The sequence below is a fragment of the Oxyura jamaicensis genome, chromosome 1, assembly GCF_011077185.1.
Source record: "Oxyura jamaicensis isolate SHBP4307 breed ruddy duck chromosome 1, BPBGC_Ojam_1.0, whole genome shotgun sequence".
NCBI classification, from domain to species: domain Eukaryota; kingdom Metazoa; phylum Chordata; class Aves; order Anseriformes; family Anatidae; genus Oxyura; species Oxyura jamaicensis.
In genome coordinates, this window is record NC_048893.1 from 70,524,398 (window position 1) to 70,536,915 (window position 12,518).

At 34.2% G+C, this 12,518-nt stretch overlaps 1 long non-coding RNA gene across 2 annotated transcripts in view; it reads right to left on the reverse strand.

Annotated features, from left to right (window-relative positions):
• The window catches only part of LOC118155656, a 111,688-nt gene extending 100,339 nt beyond the window's left edge, over nt 1-11,349 (reverse strand). Inside the window, exons 1-2 of one of the 2 annotated variants that reach the window (XR_004745951.1) lie at nt 11,228-11,349; nt 8,036-8,110 (exon numbers count right to left, since the gene is read on the reverse strand). This is a non-coding gene — a long non-coding RNA (uncharacterized LOC118155656). The remainder of the gene's footprint in view (nt 1-8,035; nt 8,111-11,227) is intronic. The other variant, XR_004745935.1, reaches the window with a different exon arrangement.
• Between the last annotated feature and the right edge of the window lie 1,169 nt (nt 11,350-12,518).

A 12,518-nucleotide genomic window follows, 5' to 3' on the forward strand; every position in this document is an offset into this window, starting at 1 on the left:
AGACTATTCCAAAATGAGGGAAAAAATAAGAGAGACAAAGTGAATATACATGAACAAATTGCAACAAAATACATAACAGGCATTGGAATTATGCCAAGACATGATATTAAATAACTAATTTAGTTAAATAGTAGTTACATGGTCTTAGATGTATTATCCTTGCACTACTTCTGTCACATTAATTTCTCCTAAATCTAACTCCAGTTCTGAAATTCCAGTTTGTAATGTTCCAGTCTAGGACAACTAAATCTCTACATTTATTTTACTCTCAAATTTAATACTTAGTTATTTAACCTCAGTATATTGTGTCTTTCTGTGAAGTAATATATATATATATATATATATATATATATATAAATGGTGAACCATATCAGGTTACAAATAACAAAGAGTACATCTATACAGCAAAAAATCCACTGTTCAGAACATGGGCACTATTTAGTATTAGATAGGTTAGAAACATTTGCAAAAAAGCTCCCAATAAAATTACTGCATGTAAGGGTGGGCAGTGTGAGTATAAAATCCTAAATAGGTACCTTAAATAATCCTAGAAACATTAATACTTCAAAATCCCTGAATAAGAGTGAAATGCTAGAAGGCTGACATTTATTCTTCAATTCTATAGCACAGTTCATAGATTGTACTGAATCTATACGTATAGATATATGTAGATATATATATATATATAGATATATCTATATATAGATATAGATATATAAAATGACAAGAGTATTACCCAACTATAATTCGGCTATATCAGGTGATATGACATGAAATAAACTGACTTCAGTTTGCAGTTCTGCTTGGTGCCACATGAAATGAAAGATTTGTCATTCACTTTGCACACTAAATAAATTGGAGATTTGTTTTCAAACCTTTTGTTTTATCTGAACTCAACCATTTTGTGTTTTTCTATCAAAAGGTTATTGCTCTAGCTCATGTCCAAACACTGCTGGACTCAGTATACTGTAAGCTGTCCTGATGTTTTTGTGAGCACGTTTCCAAGGAAACATTTCCAAGGAAAGATGTAGGAAGTTATACTCCTGACACAAGTTTTTGGGTACACCTCCTTGAAGGAACACAGCAGCCAGCCCCAGGAATAGTGAAGGCCCAACTGCTGTGCAGCAGCAGAAGAGAGGGCTCATGTGCAGGACAGGCCTGAAACAGAGATGCCATCTGCCCTGTGTCAGCTACTCTGTTTGTATATAAGACCTTTTAGATCAGTGGAGAAGGCTGGGAGTGTAGGTTTAGGTCCAGCTCCCAGTACAGTTGCCATCTATTTTATAAAAAGTCGTCAAAGATAATAAGAAGGGACAATAATAGTGTGATGGAAAAGGGACAACCATTGCACTGAGGGCTTGACGTGGACATCTGGCTACCAAACTTAAAAAGGGTCCATGTTACACTAAGTGTGAAATTGGCTGTTTCATACTTGCTTTTGCACACTCGCATACAGAGAAGTCAAGTGTGTCCTCCTGAAAGTCCTGCTTGGCAGTCTTGCAGATGTGTGCAAAGATTTGTGGGCTGATTTTTAAACGTGTCAGAAAAAAAAAAAAAAAAAAAAAAAAAAAAAAAAAAGTGAACCTGACAGTGACAAAGAGAAGCATGACTGAGGTGCTGAGATATGGGTGTCTATTGCCATTTTTAAAAACCCAAGATGTCCTGGCAGACCACCTTGAAGTCTATTTCATGTCTGCCAGCCTTCTGCAGACATTTCACATCCCAAGGCCATAAAAAAAAGGTTTATGTGTATGCACCTGAATCCTACTCTCAGTATTTCAGAGATACTTCTGAGAGAGTAATTATTATTCTTTGTCTTTGACTAAGCAAAATGTTTGTTTAAGATAATTACAGCTAAATACGAATAGGACTCTAATTCTGCCAGTCCATATCATCCCACAAGTCAGGCAAGAGGGTGTGAAGGAATGGAAAAATCAGTAATAGCATCTTGATTGGAGTTCTCTACAACTCTTACATTAAAGACTGGAAAAGAACTACCAAAACTGAGATTTGTCTTTCTAATTCTAGCTCCAGAGTCAGACAAAAAGCTTCACAATTGTGAACAAGCTCCAAGATCTTCTCATTTCACATTCTGGCTCTCTGGTGGCTGAGATGAGCGTAAAACCAAATGCACAAATTTGTGAGACTGACTCGCAGAAATGACAGCTGGTTGTAGACAGCAACTGGGCAAGTGCAGACAGGAAATTATTACCAAAGAGGCAGACAGGATGGCAGATATTGCAGTCTCCATCCTAAACTTCTTGTTCATTGGGGCACATAGCAGATGTGAAGCTGCTCTATAGTTATTTAAGAATACAGTGCATTAACTTGGTCATTTCTTCTACAGCTATGATGGTTTAATTCAGTTGCAGTCTGTCTGGAAAAGCAGACAAGAAGAAAAAGCATTGTGAAATACATGCCGCTTCTATCTTTAAAGAGTTAAAAGCTAATGCCAAATGAGGTAGTTTGGGTTTCTTTTTCAGCTAACCTTTAAAACTAGCTCTGATCTGGACAGGCAAAGCATGCAAATACTGAAGAATATAAGAATGAACGCTAACAATAAAGCTTCATGCTCCAAAATTGTATTTTATTTACTAACAGGAACAAATAATATGAGATAATATTTACCCACAAATCTTTGTTTTCTAATTCCTTCCTTCCACTGCTGTTGTCTTACTACAAGATACTTTGTTTGAAGAAGGCTTTCTTAATACAACACACCATGAAGCACAGATTCCCAAATAGAAATGTAACTGTAGTCAGTCAGGTAGACAAAATGGTGGATCTGATGAACTAAGAACATGAAACTCCAACTTTGAAGTATAAAATGGTCACATCTTCTCCACTGTAAGCAAGGCACATCTCTTCTCTGCAGTTAAGCCTGTTATCACATGACAACACCACACAGCATTAGCATTCCCTAAACAAATGGGCAAAACATAGGTGGTTAGTTATCCGAGAGAGGCTGCAGCATTGCATATCAGATTGCATCATGGCTGCATCAACCTGGGCTGAGCACTCAGAGGAAACCTACTAAGAAAAGCAGACTTCCAGACTTCCTTTTTTTTTTTTTTTTTTTTTTTTCTGCATTGCGGTCCCTCCCCATCACTTTTCCAGAGTCTACCTTTCTGTCACACGATGAGAGTGTCACATGGAAGATAAGAACTTAGAAAAACAGGTAATAACAGTATTATAAATGCTACTGCATGAAACATTGTTTTGGAAGCCTTGGAAGCCTTTTGATAAAGCCATAGATAAGAAACTTAGCTTCCTCCAAACATTGAATAGAGGGTTACAACATATACTGAATGGATCACACTGGAGAAAACTTTAACTGAATTCTCAAAGATGCTAATGGAAATCATTCAATTAGTGCAGCTTAATGTTAAAGAGCAGGTAAAACTGGATATTTCATAAACAGATTATAAGATGCCATTACCTTTACTGCAATATGAAGCATTTTTAAATGGTATGGTCCATCTGGTGGCCATCACACACAACATTTTAAAAAACCCAAATACTGGTGGCAAAAAACATTCTAGATAAGGAACTTCCTCAGCACCAGGGACAATGTTTTCAAAACTGCAGTATAATGGCATGCTCTCACACCCCCAAATAAATGTCTTTTTTAAAAATGCAGTTGATCTAGAAGATTGTATTAAAGAGTAAAGGAAGCTAATATTTGTGCTTTCCAGTACTTTTTAAGAATTATGACAATTACCTTGTTTATGCTTATGCTGGGGCAGCCTCTTTAGGAACTTCCAACAATTACATTGCAAAATAGGTAATTCATTTACTAGAATCACCAACACAAACATCAATTATTTTAATAAAGATATATGCTTGCCACTAAAATTTAAAAGATATGCTTCACATTTTACATGATTTAAATCCGAGTCTACCATTTCATACACATTAACTTTTTAAGTTTAAGCTACAGCATAATTTAACGAATCTTCTTCCATTACAAAAAATATTCCCTTAAAATTTTTGAAATGTTGAATTTCTGGATTTTTAACTTTTTAAAATTAACTACTACTTTTCCAGGAGGTAGTCTGGTATGAGACTTATTTTCTGACATGCTTTGCAACACCACGGCTGGAAAGAAATTAGCACATGTTGCTCTTTTTTACTGGTCAAGTATGGGCAGCAGTTTGTACAAAACATATTTTGAGAGAATGGTTACAGATCTCTATCATTTAACTAGGAATACTCTTATATTCTTATTACATCTCAAGACAGGATACCACCGTTTTGTATCTAATTGACAAATTCTTTTTTATTTGTTTACCTTGCCCCTCATGAATACAGTCCATGATACCTTTTCCACTGGTGAGAGAAAAAGATGTGGAAAAGTGGAAAGTACATACCACCTGAGTAAACAAAGAACAATAGGAGGCCTCTCTCATTCATTCTCCTTCAACAAAGAAGCTACAGATTTTGAACTTTACTAATTCCCTTGACTAACCCAAGAAACTGACCCTTCCTTCTAGTCCCAAACTCTACCATCTCTGGTCATTACTAAGTAGAATGGACGGCTGTGGGTTTCAGGGTGATGGATAATACAAATGATTCGGGGTTCATTAAAAACAGGGGAAAAATGGGGAGCTAATTTTGACAAGAGAATGAATTTAAAGGTCTCAGGAAAAGGGAAAGAATGTAAGCAAGGAGGCAGAAATGAGACAAAGAAACAAGTATGAATGTTTTGAAGAAGAAAATAAAAAGATCCTCAGGAAGGGGAAAGTTACACAACAGTGAGGATGGGGTGGTGGGGGGTTGGAGGGGAAGCAAGGGGGCATGCCAGCAACAGACACTGGAAAAAGTTCCTGAAAAAGGAATAGTAGGGCGAGATTATAACACTTGTACTTGCATGAATATTTTATTCCATCTAACATTCATTTTTTATTATTTTCTTATTGGTCATAAAGAAATTCTACAAAGTCTTTCAGTCTGCTAGTATAACATACAGCAGAGAATCCCTCCACAAGTGGCAAGATCATTATCATAGTTGTTGTCCTAGAACATAGAATCAGATTTGATCAACGGCTTGAAAAAAGGCCAAGGCCAACAGGATTCTTTTCCAGCCTTTCTCTTGAAGAAAAAAAAAAAAAAAAAAAAAAAAAAGACAAAAACATAAACTAACAAAATAAAAATAATAATAATAAAAAAACTACACCTATCCTAGACAAGTCGTAGAAACACAGTATCCAGTAGCAATAGCTGTAGACAGGTGATGCCTGTGCTGCTTAGTAAATGACCAGAGATTGAGAGAAAGTAGATAACCTTCAATTCACCAGTTTACTGTTCCTTAGGTGTCAACGCTCCTGATAAGTTCATTAAGTCAACAAGCAGCCCTGCAATCTATTAGTAACATCTCTTCATGTTCATAGTGCTGAAACGTGTAATTAATTATATGCTCTTGTTACATTATTTGTTCTGCAGTCAAAAAAGCTAATCCATTTCTGTGTTCTAGCAAGTTAGCTAGCCTGGGAATCTTTGTATATGTTGATCATTTAATGCTAAAAAAGTGGGTTATTGACATTTAAAGTCATCACAAAAGACTTTATAACTCAAAAAATCTGTTCCTGTGAGTACTTTAAAAACAGCTGACCTTAATGTGAGTGATTGCATGAATCCAAAAGAAAACACAGTAAGAGAAGTCTAGCTGGAAATTTCAACAATCTTTTAATCCTCTCCCAATTCTTTATATTACCATAACTCTTCAGGAAATCCACCATCAAAATTAGGCAATTGCAAACAGATGTGTGGTGTATTTTAAGCTGTTGTCGATATCCTGGTTGCCAAGCTAAAATCCCAAACAGCACAAAAAACATGAACAAAGGGTGGTAGGTAACAATGCTCCCTGATTTACTCAGTTCAAGTAACAGGAACCATATACTATCAACTTTATTCGGACACCATACTACTTATGGATCAAGATGGTTCTGTAGACTTTTTTTTTTTTTTTTTGTCTTCTCTTGGAATAAGAATGACTCATTCTTGACAATGGATTCAGTATATGAACATCTAATCACTTGAAGAAACACTTCATACCAGGAGAAACTGACAATGTAAATGTAATACCATAGTATGAATGTAACTACAAAATCAGTTAAAGCTTGCAACAAAGTTTTGAACACAACAGAGATGTCTACATTTCAAGGTTGAATACATACTACTAAGCTGAATATACAACCAAATATGAATTACATCATGAATGAAACTATGCACTCTTGATGTATGAAATATGTCCAAATATTTACTTTACGTTCTATTCCTACATAGGTAGATTTTGAGTACATGTAAATCTGCATTTGCTATTGCCACTATTCCTTCAGCTGGAAAAATGAATAGGTATAAACCAAGAGAAAAGGAAAAATATGAAAATAAAGAGGAAAAAAAACTAGGATAGAATATTGTTTTCAGATGATATAATGTAAACAATTTCATCAAGATTAACATCTTTCTTATAAAAACAACTAAGTGAAAGTGTAACTGAGAGTCTGAACCTAAAAACATCCAATGTGGGCTTCACCTCAGATACCTGAATCAGTCAAAAAGTCAGGCATCTATTCTAAGACCTCCATTCCACCTTTTTATGCAGTCCATCATTCAAAAGGCAAACTCATTCTGCCTATTTAGAGCACCAATTTTAGGATAGCATGGCTCACCGCTTCCCTGACTACAAAGGGAGAGGCACCAAACAGATGGCTAAAACCACATGACAAAAATCTATTATTTTTTATTATTTTTTATTATTTTTTTTTCCTGTTAGTATGTCTTCCTATTTTCCCTGGATGACTTTAGAGACACAGTGAAGAACTACATCCAGTGTGAGCTGATCCGATTCTGAAATCTGGCTCTTCCAACACCATATCCAGCTCTTCTTGAAAAATCTTACATAAAAACAGAGTTGTAAAACACATATTTATTAATATTGCTTTAAATGAAGCACCAAGAGTATGAAGAACTAATCACTTGTAAAAAAGATGAGAAACTTTTCACCAATTGATTTATGCATGTTTTATTCTGGCTTAATATTAAAAATATTTTATCTTTTTCATCATAATATAAAAATGAAGAAAAAAGTCCCCTCAGTGTCTGAAAAAAAGTTCTGTACATACTCTAGGATGATAACCACTTTTGTTTGTTTTTTTGTTCAGGCACATAATTTTAGAAAGGGATTTTCATGGAAAAAATCAACTGGGGAAGAGACAATGACTAAAAATGATTTGAGAAAAATGTAGTTTGTGAAAAAGATGTTTTATGTCTTCTTTGCAAAGCAAATTAACCAAACCACAAAAAAGATGGAATTTTTATATTACAGTAAATTTTATATTAAGCTTCATGAGAAATATTTGTTAAGTGAGGCATTAAAGAGAGAGAGAGAGAGATCCCCTTATACTTCATTGCCATTCCATCAAAACTGATGTATAATTAGGTAGAAAGGCACACAAGCCATGAATTTTACAATAAAGGCAAACAAATAATGCCACTTTTTTTTTTTTTCATAGTGCCCGTGATAAAAAAAAAAAAACAAACAAAAAAAAAAAACTGTAAACACGAACCTGAATGTTAGACCCTTCCTTCAGGTAGTTCAAATTTATATTTACTCTCTATTCAAGTTTGCACAAGACTCCTTTTCTCTACAAAGGTTCTTTCTTCTCCATTTAGTTTCCTATATCAGTTTTTTTAAACTGTAACTGTATTTTTTTTCTTTTAATCTAGAGTCTCTCCTAGCTTTCTAAATAACTAAATACATTTTTCTTTCTTAAGACAAATTATAATGTCCTAGCAAGAAAAGTTCCAAACATAACCACGTAAACCCAGTAACTATAGGAAAGACCATTCAATCCAACTTCACTAATAGCCTTTGAGTAAAATTGCAGAAGTCTGCTCAACAAGAAACAGCAGTCTAAGCCTGCTATATCAAGCAAGTAAAGAAAAATACCATTATGGCAGAGATTGGGATAGCATGCTGCATGTATTCTAAAATAATGGAGGCTCTCTCATAGGTACATAGGACGTCAAATACCTGTCTTCATGGTGAAATCTGGACACTGCTTGCTTATGTTCCAAATGGCAATCTGAGTCAGGCACTTGATCAGTCCTAAAACAAGGTGTAAGAAAAAGAAACAAAGAGGAAAAGTCTCATCAGCATCCACATTTGCAAAAGATATTTTCAGTGCCATTCTATCAATCACTTTGTTCTTGTGCGCTATTTATCATTTAGTTTGTTCTATGACAGAAAGGGCAAAAAACATGCAGAGCTCATTTAGGCTTATCCAGTTCAATGGTGAGATCTGAAGACTGCGTATGATTGAAACATACTGTCATAAGCATTATGCCAAACACTAGCTATCATCCTGGCACTGTACACTGCCACATATTTTTGTATAGTACTTGATAGAGAATTTCTAGCCAATATACCCATCTGTCATGTAAATGAAAATAATCCCATAAAAATAAAACATAGAAAATATGCTTGCAAAGTTATAACAGAGTTGTTTGTCCGTAACTATTAACATTTGAAGTTTTATGAATGTCTAGCCTGAAAACTAATATCTTGTTATGCATTATCAATTAGGAGTAAATATTAAGTGAGCAGCTGGTTTTACAAACCGTATCTTAAGCTTTTTTGAAGACTAGAGCAACTTCTACAAAGTTTAAAGAATTTTTACATAAAGATATGTTGACAGTAGTTTCTTAAAAACAACGCTGAAGCTGAAAACTCTAGACTCAAAACAGTCTGGTATACATTATAATTAAATCTTGATCTAGGAGATCAAAAGGCTATTGTCACAAAACTTACATGTAGAATAAATCTTCAGAATCAAGGTTAGAGTTGTTCACAGCCAACGGAGCAGAAAAAAAGACAACATTTAGGGACTGGGCAATTTGTTTATGACAGTGACAGAATCAATTTGCTATAGATAGCTTGCTTCCTTCCCCTGCTACTGGACATTTTGGCAACTGTTTATTTTTAACTTGGACCTCATACTTACCACATCTGGAAATTTAAACAATACTCTACCAATATTTAAAAATAATGGAGGACTACATAAATTCAGTATAGAAGGTGAATACCTAAGAAGTCTATGTTCAGCATAAGTTTTGACATTTTACTGAATTCTAGCTCTAAAGCTCTAAAATGTTTTGGTTACATAAGACATGCTTGAGCTATCAAAAAGCACTTGGTTGTAACCTATGAAAATTATAGTGGACAAAGACTGTCCCAAATAAAGGTGGCTCTTTTTTTCCAATGGACAATGAATTTGTACTCAATTTAGAGGTGAGAAAGATACATTGAAGGAATATTTTTATATTTGGTAAAACTATGTATCTTGTAAAATTAAATACCTAAATCCAATTCTCAAATATTGACCCTATATAATAAGAGCTTAACAGTTTATGCTAAAATGATACTAAATCTGAATGAAACCCTAAGTAAACATTTATACTATGATGAGTCATAAAAAATACATGAACTATATTAACTTTGTACAAACTACTGAAATATTTACAGGATAATTAATTATTTTCAGTGTAAAACACTAAGATAAAGCAGACTTTAAATGATCTCTTTTGGATGCTATGCCATACAGAACATGAGTTGTAGAATAATTTTTTTACTATCCTAAATATCTAAGAATCTGTCACTATCACTTACAGTCATTCTCCAACACAAAGTTAGTTAGGAAGTGTTAGTTTACATCTTCTTTTTCATGAAAGAACATAAATGTTATTTCCTAGGCAGGTCAGCATAAAAGAAATTAAAAACCTAAAGTTATTAGATACTATAGTTTAACCTGCCAACCAAAATTACTTTGTGATGGCAAAAAATGTCTGGTATCCATCTGATATCTATGTATCATGAATAAACCATGGGGATGCTAACGGCACTATGATCCTCATGTCTCCAGGGTATCTGCAGAAATCCATTATGAGTTGCTAGTGCTATACAAATTGTATAAAATTCAGTGAAAAACTTTAGAGTTGGTTGCTAAGTCCTTGCTGTCATCAGATAACTCTCTGAAACTAATCATCACAGTTAGCATCTTCATGAAGAATCCCAGAAAAGAAAGAGGATCTGAACTACTTAATTGTGGGAATTATCTGTAGATCTCCTGTATTTACTATAGGTTATCATCTCTAAGCAGGAAATCTTAATTTAAGAAAGAACATGCAATCATTTTCTGAATACATTAAGCTCTTCCTTATTTGAACTGCAGTTGATGTAAAGACAGTATCCCAAAGGAAAAGATTCTCATTTCTCTTCATGCTTTTTATTAAATTTTTTTTAAAAGGGAAATTGTTGAAAAAACTATATGATATAGCAGAAAACCTAGTCAGTACAGAGGACCAGTGAAAGATGTTCAACACAAGCTAAAATCATCTTGATAGAATGTTCAAAAATGTCCCAACAGCCAGTAAGAGAGAACTGCTTGCAGCCTCCAATACATTTGTAAGTAAAAGTCTGGACATTTCTCAAGGAAGAAACCATATAAATAGCCCTGTAGAAAGGGGGAGGAAGTACTCTTCATGCAATTTCACCTTCTACAATTAGACACACTACACTGAAATAAATCATTACTGGTTCAACTTGCTGCTATGGAAACTGTACAGGGTAGTTATTCCCCCTTGGCAGTGGAGATACTCTGATTACAACAGTTGAAGGAAAATTTTTTATTTGTTATCACCTGATCTAAAGAAAAATCTTACTTCAGCCTTCAAAGCAATCCAAAACTGTTCTTCCACAAAAACAAGTTGGAAGTGGCCTTTCTAAAGCACATAATAATTTCTTACCATTATACTTTTGGTGTAAAAAGAACAGAATAAAATAAAATAAAAAAAATATTTCAATTATAAATTGATTTTTTTCAATTTAAAAATTGAAATTTTCAATTAAAAATTGAAATAGGGAAGGAGTAAGAGACAAAAGGAGATTCAATATTATCAAAAACAATACTGAAAAACAGTGTCTAAGTTTCATAAATACTTAATAGGTATATAGTCCAGGCAAATTGCACTGAGTTTGAGGGGTTGGTAACAGCTTATTATTTTAAATCAATCTTGATATAAACAATCTGCATATCTTCCACAACACAAATTGCATAGATAGTTAAAATACAAAACCATAAATCCTGGTTATTCCTACAGTTGCTTTACCATACATTACCATTAATGATCCCATAGTAAAGAAACACTTACTGAACTACAACCATACCTGACTAAGAGCAACCATGAAATTCTCAGTGTTGCTACCGTTCTAGGAATACTTCTCGTCCACTCTTCAGCAGGACCAGTTACCTGTGTAGCTTTTTATCTTCCCTCAGCATACTAAAGTGCACTACCCATGATATGTCAGACAACTGAAGACTACTCCTGGAACACACTTCAAGGAAATAAATAAATAAATAAATAAATATTAAAAAAGACTGACAAGCATTTCCTTTCTCAGGACTTGAAAGAACTCAGTATACATACAACGGTTTTATTTGCAATGGTCACAGAAAGTTTTGCTTTAAAAAGGAAGACTCCTAGTTGTGTGTGGGTACAAGTAAAGTTTCTCTGCTTCCAGTACAGTGGATAAATTGTTCAGACTCCAGTTCCCCGTAGAGAAATACGACCTCTGTAATTGCTGTCAGGGTCAATGAGAACAGGGTAAGTGCTTAAGTGCTGGACATATAATTTACATCTGCCTGGAGTAATTTTAACATGAATTTTCAACTTTTTCAACCTGTTTGTTTAACATTTATTCAACCAATACAGCTTTGAAAAATAGAGTTATTTTGAAAAAATAAAGTTTTAATGTGAGTCTTCTTGATGACAACTGCTTTCAAATGTGTGTGCTGCCTTTTTTTGCAACCACCTATTACAAGGTTTAGATCTGTGGATTTGAATAATTAAATTGAAGTCAAATGACATCACTTTCTCTTTGGAAATATCAACAAGTCCATGGGAAAAAGAAAAAAAAAAGAAAAAAAATAAAAGAAAAAAAATAAAAAGGCAGAACCATAAATGGTAACCTCGTTTCCTCACAATTTCAGGATATATTTTCTGTGCAGTTAGTTAACTGCTGTTAACATTTATTGAATTTAGCTGAAACATCCCAATTCTGATACACAATCTGCAAAGTTCAGTCTCTGGACTACATCTGTTAACAAAATGCTGCTAAGAGAAAGCAGATTTATTTAGCTTAGAAGGGAATGTGTTCCCAATGGATTCTGGTAACAAGACTGCATTGGTAATGAAATGATAGATACCTGCAGGGATGAATTTTGACCCAAATATAGGCTTTATTTACCATTTCTATGTAACACCTCCTAAAATTTCACCTGAAGCTGTTCTAAGATGAAAGAGACCTGGTACACTAATGGAATAACACTGATACACAGTTCATTACCTGAACCAAAAAAGCCCCACAATGTATGATATTAAAGTTGGGGGGGGGGGGGGGGGGGGGGAAGGAGGAGGAGGAGGAGAAGGAACTAAAAGAAAGACTGTTAGTGACAACA